Genomic DNA, 8,034 nt, shown 5'->3' on the forward strand with positions numbered 1-8,034 from the left:
ACCCACTTAAGAAAGGAAACTACTATTTCAGAGAACCAATTTGGTTTTAAGTCAGGAAGATCCACGATCGAAGCTATTTTCTTACTTAGTTGACAAAAGGAAATATATAGAGAGGGCAAGAGGGATCTCCATGTGGTCTTTTATTGATCTAGAAAAAGCCTACGCTAGAGTCTCTAGAGAGTTAATCTGGAATATACTAGAGAAGAGCAGGGTGTCAGGTAAATATGTGGACATAATTGAAGATATGTATGATGGTGTGATGATTAGCTTCAGAATTGTGGGGAGTCAAGGTAGTGAATTCCTAATTACAATTGGCTTACATCAAGGATCATCCTTAAGCCCTTATTTGCTTGTGAATATCATGGATGACTTAACCAGATGCATACAAGATGAGGTTCCTTGGTCTATGCTCTTTGCGGATGATATTAGTTTGGTGGGCGAGACAAAAGCCGGGATTAATGCCAAGTTGGAGCTATGGAGATCAACCTTGGAATCAAAAGGTCTTAAGATAAGTAGAACTAAGAAGAATCTATAGTGTGTAACTTTAGCTACACTAGGATAGATAATGAGGTGGTGAATATTGATGAGAGGGAGATTCCACAAAGTGTTATTTTAGATATCGAGGCTCAATCATAAACAAAGATTGTGACATAAAGGATGATGTTGCCCAAAGGCTTAAAATAGGATGGATAAAGTGGAGAGGTGCATCTAGGGTGTTGTGTGATCGGCGTATTCCTTTAAAGCTTAAAAGAAAATTTATACGTTTATCATACGACCAGGTATGATGTATGGTGTGGAATATTGGACAATTACGAAGTGTCATATAAATAAACTGTGTGTAGCGAAGATGATGAAGTTGAGATGGATGTGTGGGAAAAGTAGGAAGGATAAAGTAAGGAATGACCATATTAGAGCTGAGTTGGAAGTAGCTCTGATTCATGATAAGCTTAGGCACTGTGTGCGGGGTTGGCCTGATCATGCATACACATCATCACAAGTACTCCATGGGTGGATACCATGGGCAGGCACTCGGAGCCTAAGCGGACAAAGAGTGTTTCCTCTGTAGGTTTGGTTACTGGCAAGGACCACGGGCTAGCAGAAGGCGTTGTTGTGGTGCGCTACTATGAAAGCAGAGGCTTGTGCTTATGTATCATTAGCATACTGCCCGATAGTGAACCATTGAGAGTCAACATCAAGCTCGAACTCTCGACAATGTGTCGATGTCGAAGTGGTTATGGTTCAGTGTCGACTCGGGGTCTTTCAATGTTGACTCGTGTTTCCAACTCGATTTGTTTCCTTTTTGAAAAGTCTAGTTGCGGGATTTTTTTATTTCCCTTACCTTCTTAAGCCCTTCCACATTAGCAAGAACCCTACTATTTTTCTCAAGGAAGCAAAAAACAATTCGGATTGCCAAAATGCCCTTAATTTTCAGGTGCAAACAAGAATCGTTCTAATTTCCCCGTCCAAACTCAAAATTACACAATTCCAGTTGTGTTTCGAAGAGGAGTACGTACTACAATTCTTATGTGGGCATGCGCACCAAGCGGCTTCTACCGTGGGTGGGCATGCGCCGCACACAAAAGGCCGCGGCCTGCTGCATGCACACGACGCAAGCCCCAGACGCCCGCAACCCCAGTCACCCACGCCCCTGGCATGCGATGGCCCCACCGCCTGTCGACCCTGCCTTTGTCGTGGCTCGAGGACACTGTGATTGCTGGCTTATTGTTGGTGTTGTTTGCACATGCCTCAGGGTCTTTGAGTGTCGACCTAGATTTCAGTGTCAACAGGGATGATTTGGGCTGTTTAGGCTAAGTTCCGTGCTAGGCCAGGCTTGTTCCAAGGGATCTGGGTCAAGGCTAGCCTTTCCAGGGGATCTTGGGGAGCTTGGAGGCTCTGGTTTGGGCTCCGACAAGGGGAATCGACAATTCCCATTCAAACCCTAAAGATGAATGTCTACCAGGATCACTGTGAGCATTGCTATTTGTTCTTCTGTGGTAAGTAATTGAGATTTTGACTAACATAGGTTGTCTCTATTTGTTTATCGTTGCATAATGTGTTCTAATATTTCATTTAATAAGCAGGCAGAGATTATACAACGTGGTATGCCTTATGACTAGCCGTATTTGCTCCCTTCTATACTTTTTTTGCCTAAATTTTTTTTTCCTAGAGGTAAATATGTCTGCTCAAGTGTAGACTTGATTCCTGGTGTTCTGGTTTGGTCTACTGGTTGTAGCTTGCCAAGCTCAACAGACAACCACCAATTTCTTGAATGTTTATTTGTCAGGACATTTAACCCCTATTATTATGGAGAAAAATTAAGCTGTGAAGAGGAGTTTTTTGTTCATGGGTTAATACTTAGATTTTGAGATTATTTAAATTCATTTTTTTTTGGGCAAGTGATTCTCTCTCTCTCTCTCTCTTTCTCTCTCCCGGCAGATCTGTGGCGAAGCGAATTATCTTGGATTGAAGTCTCTCATGCTATCTTCTGATGTTGATAAGGCTCCCACCCTCTCCATAAATGATCTTCTCACCTATTTTGATTGGCAGCACCGTTAATCCTATTAAGAACCAGGTATCGTCACTCATTCTTTTTTACTCCCTTGCCTTCTTGGAAATTTTGGGTTTTTGCGGTCCGCACCACTGGAACTTGTTAAGGACCCAAATCTTGTTGTCATAGTATAAGTAGAGTTCTTACTTTCTATTCAAAACACACGTTTTGCAGTTCTTTCCCCTCTTTTTAAGTTGTATGATTATTACCTATCAGCTATAGCAATGTGTCTATGGTGTTGTCCTACATACACTGGTAGAGATGGGTATATATGTATGAGAAATCTTCTATGAACCAATACCTATAAATTTTTCATCCTATATTTAGATGTCTCCCTTTTCTTGGTGTGCATTATTTCAAGCTCCAGTATTGAAATTATACCGTCAATTATCTCAAGGATTTGTTCATGTCAAAAGAAAGGATGTTGTTGAGATGGTCAGCAATTTCTTCTCTCGAATTTGTGCACCATTTGAATTTCAAGGGACAGGAATCTGTAGTGGGTGTGTCTACACCAACAGTTTGTCCTCATTCATAAGTAAGTTAATTGATACAAGTGAGGCCAGTTTTGATTTGTCCCAAATTTTTTGCTTCATTGCTATGGATCTTATCAATTTCTTGCTTGATTCGTGCAGAACATCATGAGATGGGGAGGAGTGCTTCTTGAGTTGTCCCAGTTCCAAAGTGTCTGGAGTACAAGAAGCTGATAAATGGTATCTTGTATTATTTACTAATGGGTCAATTGTCCATACTGTTGTAGGATATCATTTGCATAGGTTTGTTTATATTACATTTCAAATTTTATGGGCAGAGTGTTGTGATAAAAAGGAGATGTTGGCATGTTTCTACTCTTTTTTGTTTTCATCATCTTTTGCACAGATGACAATGAGAAACTAATTTTGTGCTAGAATTTGTGATTTAGTCACTACAGGGAAATGTTATGGCTTATGATGCCTCAATGCTACCACCCCATATGGCCCTACACCTACCCACCTAAGTGGTAAAAGGAAAAGAAAAACAAGATTACACATTAAGATATTGATTCAATGCTTTTTATATTTTTTATAGAAAGATTGTCCAAGTTCCTTTCTCTTCCCCAAAACTCCCTCCCTCTCTTCACAATCGCCCTTTCACCATTCCTCTCTCTCCCCCCCCCCCCTCCCCCACATCAAGTTATGGTGGTTTCATGGAACTTGCTGGAGTTATCTCCACTTTCCTCACGTAAAGATAGGAGGCCGTCAAAATGTCTTTGCATTGACCATGAAATTTTTTGATGTGATTTATATCTCTAAATGTTGATGAATTTTTTGAATAAAGTATAGATAGAATAGCCCTTGAAATGGGACAAGAGTATTAAGTATCTCCATGTATGCACATCTCTGCAACATTGAATCTGTTTTTTAGTATTTCTCTGAGCAAATTTCTCAAAACCAAGCCTTCTAATTTAGCCATACCATGGTTATCATATAAACTCTGACTCGAGCATTCAGAAACTTTGATCTCTGCCTCTAATCCATGAAACTTTTATTTAAACTCTGAAGACATAATCCATTTGTATCCTTTTAATGTCAGCTCTCTATGGCCCTAGAACCTAAATACTTATACTTTATTTAAAAACGGTGTAAAATAGGATCTAATTCCTAGGTCATCCTTCCATCTGGGTCTTTCAAGTTATTTGTTGTTTCCTGCTGTTTTGAGTAGATAACATGAAAGTTTTGTAGAGTATTATCCTCATTTATGGTTCATGAATCTCATGTTTTCTGATTCAGCTGACAAGATGTGCATTGAGGACTCCAATAGTAGGGTGGGTCCTGATGCTATTGCGCTGAAGAGTGGTTGGGATGAGTATGGCATTGCCTATGGAAAATCGACCAGAAATGTTCACATCAAAGGGGCTTACCTTCAAGTTTCTACAGTTCTGCCCTTTCTTTTGGTAGTGAGATGTCTGGTGGCATCTCTGGCATTGTTTTGGGGGGCCTGCACATACAAAATTCCTTCACTGGTATTTCATTCAAGAATACCAATTGCAGACGCGGATACATGAAAGACATTATATCATATTTAGAAATGGTAATTGTGAACATGGCACTCAAAGCCACGAGTCAATTTGGATCCCACCCAGATGACAAGTTTGATCCAAATGCTCTGCCAGTTATTAATCACATCACCTAGAAAAAACGTCGTTGGCAAAAGCATCACGGGTGCTGGAGAACTAGCAGGAATTCAAGCCTCCCTAGAAGGGTTTTAAAACCAGGAATCAGTGATGGAATTGGCCCTACCGATACCGATTCAGGTCGGATCATAATCAGCTGGAATCGGTCCCAATAACACTAGAATACACCATAACTCATTGATTCAGGGGGAATCTTGGCAAGAATATTAAGATTGATAGGTTGCCATGAGACTGTTGACATCAATATATATTGACCGAATATTGAGTTTACTCTCAATATTCGGTTTTCTCTCATTTCCATATAGATATTATCACATGTGCACTCCTTACCATCTTTGTATTATCACATGTGCATTGCATAGTTTGCATATCTTATCCTGTGTAATCTTTGCATATCTTCATATCATATATCTTGTAATCTTTGCATATCATATCTCCATGCATATCTCTTGTAATCCTCCTTGTATCCCCTATTATCGCATGTGATAATAGACTAGGATATCTCCATACCATACATAGAATCATGGATGTACAAATACGTTTGATCCTCCATAGAGAGGTGGCAATGCAATACACAATATTCTATCCTAACATGGTATCCAGAGCTAGAAGGCCAACACCCTCTTGCTAGCCGATCCACCCTTTTTTTTTTCTTCATCTTCTCTTCTCCTACCATGACTTTACCACATACAGATGAGGCGTCCTCTATGACTGCCACCACCACAAATGCTTCTAAGCTTCTCCCTAATGTCCACCATTATGTCTCTCTCAAGCTGACGCCAAATAATTACTTAGCATGGCGCAAGCAACTAGTGGCATTTCTCAAAGGCCAGCGCTTATTTTCTTATGTTGATGGAAGTAACCCATGCCCAACTGAGGCTGCTGCCATGGCCGATTGGCAGCAGCAAGATGCAACGATTACCAGTATGCTCCTCTCATCTCTCTCTGAAGAGGTCTATGCACTGGTTCTTGATAAGGACACTAGCCATGAGATCTGGACAACGATCCAATCCACTTATGGCTCCACTTCATCCACTAGATTGATGAATCTCAGCACATCCTTACACAATCTTCAACAGAAACCTAATGAGTCAATTGCGGCTTATCAACAGCGTGCTAAGATCATTGCAGATGAATTTGCAGCAACTGGAAACCCTTTGAAACTTGTAGATTTCAACAATTATGTTCTTCGTGCTCTTGTTTCAGATATGCAGGGCATGGTGGCACCCATCTTGGCTCGGCAGGAGCCCCCATCGCTTTCGAACCGAGTAGCCTATTACTCACCATGAAAGTATACAATTTTTTAAAAATGCAGATCATCGACACTACCTCCTCTACCCCACCATCGGCTAACACGCCCAAAGGAACCCTTCCTCGATTCGGGTCCCTCTCCGGCCGATCCTCTCCAAGGGGTAGGGGTCGAGGTGGTCGCTTTGGACGTGGTGGTAGGTTTGGCCGTGGTTACTCTGGTGGTCATGGTAACCTGTTTTGCGCCACTTGCAACCGGACAAATCATGTTGCCCAATATTGCTACTACAAAAATGCCCAAACCCAAGGCTTCCCATCACCCTATAATCCGAATCATACTCACCCATCACCAGTAGCCCACTATACCCATCCCCCTTTACTACCAACACCATCATACCCGCCCACCTATCAACCTTCCTCCTCCCTCACCTGGTACCCGAATACTGAAGCTACTCATCATGTGACTCCAGATATCCAATCCTTGAACTCCCATGATGCGTATGGTGGTTCCGATCAATTGCATGTTGGGAATGGTAAGGGACTGCCCATACACAATATTGGTTCTTCCACACTACCTTCTTTCTATGCATCTTGTTCTTTTAATTTAAATTCCATTTTGCATGTTCCTCAAATTTCCAAGTCTTTGCTCTCAGTTCAAAAGTTTGCTAAAGACAATGATGTATATTTTGAATTTCACCCTTCTTTTTTTCTTGTCAAGGGTCGCACAACCAGGAACACACTCCTGTCCGGACCGAGTAGTGGCGGCCTTTATCAGCTCTCTTCCACCAAAAATTCTGCTCCTAATGTTCATGTGGCTGAATGTTTAAACTATGATAGGTGGCATCAACGGATGGGACACCCACATGAAACCGTCCTTCGTTCCATTATTAAAGTCAATAATTTGTCGTGGCAGTTCACACGACACTCTGGTGTTTGTTCTTCGTGTCAATTAGGGAAATCTCATCGCTTTAATTTAAAGGAAACATACACTCATAATTTATTTCCGCTTGATTTTATTCACAGTGATGTGTGGGGTCCATCCCATGTCCCATCCCCTGATGGTTACCGTTATTTTGTTATTTTTGTTGATGACTGCACCAATTATATATGGTTCTACCCGCTTGCCAATAAATCTGATGCTTTTTTTGTCTTTGAAAATTTTCAATTACTTGTTGAACGGACCTTTGACAGAAAAATTAAGGCCATACAAACCGATTGGGGGGGTGAATTTAAAAAATTATCATCCTATTTTCAGCGCATTGACATTCAACATCGTGTCTCCGCTCCGCATACCCATGAACAACAGGGGTTTGTGGAACGAAGGCACCGCCATATCGGTGAAACTGGGCTCACTCTCCTTGCCCACTCCTCTGTTCCCCAACGGTATTGGCCTTTTGCTTTTGACACTATAGTCTACTTGATAAATAGCATGCCTTCTCGTGTATCAAATAATATCTCCCCTTATCAACTCATCCATCACCAGGTCCCTAATTATTCTTTTTTACGCACCTTTGGGTGTCTCTGTTACCCATATCTTAGACCTTACAACTCACGTCAAATGGACTTCCGCTCCAAACCTTGTGTTTTCCTTGGGTACAGTCCATCACATGCCACCTATCGATGTTTACATGTGGCCACTAATAGGTTGTATATTGTCCGCCATGTCCGGTTTGATGAGTCAGTCTTTCCTTTTCAATCTTCAACCACTATGGAATCTCCTACTCAACCCGTAATTCCCTGCCCTTCTCCATGGGCTTCGGCTCCTCTACATACACATCCCATGCCTTCACCACTTGCAATAATGGCACCACCATCCCCTCCCCAATGGTCTCCCATTATTCCCCTCCCCAACAACCACCCACCCACACCCAACACCCAACACCCATACACCCTCACCACTACCAACACCTTCCCCAACCAACCAACCAACTCCACCTAGCCCACCCAGACGTACACGCCCCCTCCACGAATTATATGCCGAAACTTCTCCAACCTCCCCTACACCATCCCCACCTCAACCGAACCATCACCACCCCACCCCCCTCCACCACCAACCAGGTTGCATCAC

This window comes from Telopea speciosissima, chromosome 2 (genome assembly GCF_018873765.1).
Source record: "Telopea speciosissima isolate NSW1024214 ecotype Mountain lineage chromosome 2, Tspe_v1, whole genome shotgun sequence".
Lineage (NCBI taxonomy): Eukaryota > Viridiplantae > Streptophyta > Magnoliopsida > Proteales > Proteaceae > Telopea > Telopea speciosissima.